This window comes from Tupaia chinensis, unplaced genomic scaffold (assembly GCF_000334495.1).
Source record: "Tupaia chinensis unplaced genomic scaffold, TupChi_1.0 Scaffold000600_1, whole genome shotgun sequence".
Taxonomy (NCBI): domain Eukaryota; kingdom Metazoa; phylum Chordata; class Mammalia; order Scandentia; family Tupaiidae; genus Tupaia; species Tupaia belangeri.
The window spans coordinates 6,029,264-6,031,691 of NW_006160117.1; the positions used below are offsets into that span (position 1 = coordinate 6,029,264).

General features: G+C 39.1%; 1 pseudogene; it reads left to right on the top strand.

Moving 5' to 3' along the window:
* Positions 1-748: 748 nt before the first annotated feature.
* On the top strand, positions 749-1,368 carry LOC102503303 (polyadenylate-binding protein 1 pseudogene; annotated as a pseudogene).
* Positions 1,369-2,428: the final 1,060 nt, after the last annotated feature.

The following is a 2,428-nucleotide window of genomic DNA, read 5'->3' on the forward strand; positions in this document are numbered from 1 at the left end:
AGAAGTCCATGCAGAGTGAATGTCACAAGAGAGAAGTGAGCCTGGCAAATTTGGGGAACCTGAAAGGGGACCAGCAGATGGCATAATGGTTACATCGCTGGACTCCCATGTAGTTGGCCGTGGTTCAAGTCTCAGACCTGGTGGCTTAAAACTCACTCTGGGCATGTATGCATGCATGCCCAAAGTCCCAAGAGGAGAATGGAGGAGAAGGAATTGTGGCATGACCATCTGCCCTGGGGGGTGATTTCTCACTTTCTGTCTCTGTCTCTCTCTGTCTCACTGGCAAGTACACATGCCCTATAGTAAAAATTTCTCTCTAAAAAGCAAAACAAAACAAAAACAAAAACAAAGAGGCAAGTGTGACAAGAACAAAGTGAATAAGTAGGAAAGCAGGTTCAAAATCAAGAGGAGTAACGAATGTGGTTTATATAGAACTTTTGCTTTACCACCGAGTTTATGGTAGTGCTTAAACAGTACAGCCATTGCGGTGACCATTTGGAACAGAACAGTGATATGATCTGACTTCTATTTTTAAAAGATCTCTCTGAGTGAACTTCAGATGAAAATGGACTATGCTGGGCAAGCATAGAAACAGCAATTCCAATTGCAGGACTCTTCCAGTAATTCAAGTGAAAAATGCTATTGCAGTGGTAGTAATAAAAATGGTGAGAAATGGACAGACTCTAGATTTATGTTGGTTGTAGAGTCCATAGGATTTCCTAGATTTTGGATGTTGTATAAAAGAGAGATGAGTCATCGCTGGACTGCTCAGGGTGCCAGACCTCATCCATTCCAAAATATGCCCAGTGCTAACTTCTCAGCTGCTCTTAGACCGCCATTTAGTACTATGAGATCAGCTTCTTCACAGGTTCCACGAGTCATGTCGACACAGCATGTTGCTAACACACCAACACAGACAATGGGTCGACGTCCTGCAGCTGCTGCTGTTGCAGTTACTCCTACTGTTGGCACTGTTCCACAATATAAATATGCTGCGAGTGTTTGCAGTCCTCAACAACATCTAATGCACAGCCACAAGTTACCATGCAACAGCCTGCTGTTCATGTACAAGATCAGAAATCTTTGACTGCTTCCATGTTGACATTTGCCCCTCCTGAAGAGCAAAACCAAATGACTGAACAGCTGTTTCCTCTTACTCAAGACATGCACCCTACTCTTGCTGGTAAAATCATTGGCATGTTCTTGGAAACTGATAATTCAGAACTTCTTCATATGCTTGAGTCTTCAGAGTTTCTCCATTCTAAGGTTGATGAAGCAGTAGCCCACCAAGCTAAAGAGGCTGCCCAGAAAGCGGTTAACAGTGCTACACTGGGGTTCCAACTAACTAAAATTGATCAGGGACTATGAAAAGAAACTCATGCTTCACTGAAGAAAAATATCTAAACATCAAAAAACTTTAATATTATGAAAAAATTTATATTGCAAAATATAAAATAAATTAAAAAAGGAAAGGAAACTTTGAACCTTATGTACCAAGCAAATACCAGGTATAGCAAACATAATGCTAGTTCTAGATTACTTATTGATTTAAAAACAACAACAAAAGACACAAAAAAAAAGTAAAATATAAAAACAAATTAATGTTTTATAGACCCTGAAAAAAATAATTTTTAGAAAGTACAAAAATGTAAAGCATTCCTTTCTTTAATTTTATAATTCTTTACTGTGGAATAGCTCAAGGTATCACTGTTTTACATAACAGAATTGATAACTGAGCAAGGAAACGTAATTTGGATCATAACATTCTTGCTTTAATAAAAATTCATTAAACACTGAAAAAAGAGAGAGAGAGAGATGAGTCAAGGATGGCTTCAAGGTTTGGAGCTTGAAATACAAGGAACACGGATTTGCCATCAAGCCAGATATAGTATTGCCTCACTGGCCTTATTTCTTCCTCCACTCTCCTCACCCATCCTGCTGCAGTCCTATTGGCCTATTTGCTGGTCTTCAAGGTCACTAGATACTCAACCCTCTAAGACCATTGCACTGACTTTCCTATACCTAGAATGCTCTTCCCACCAGTGTCTACAGAAACATTCTCTTATTACTTTCAAGATTTGCTCAAAAGTAACTTCCCAGTGCATGATCAAATCCTTCTTACTCTACTCTTAAGTTTTTTTTTCTCTATAGCACTTGTTATCATCAGACATAATATGCATTAATGAATATACGATGTGTATTTTCCATTTCTTCCTGTTCATACTTAATCTCCATGAGGACAGAACTCATTGACTAAAATGGTGTCTGGAATATAAAGGGCCTTCAGCAAAAGTTTGTTGGATGAATTAATGCATATAGCTACTTAATCCTCCCATATTCTCACCAATGACATGAACCCATTGTTTTACTCTCTCTCCAGCTCCATACTTCTGTGGGGTGGGGAGGAATTTACCCAGTCCTCCTTAGC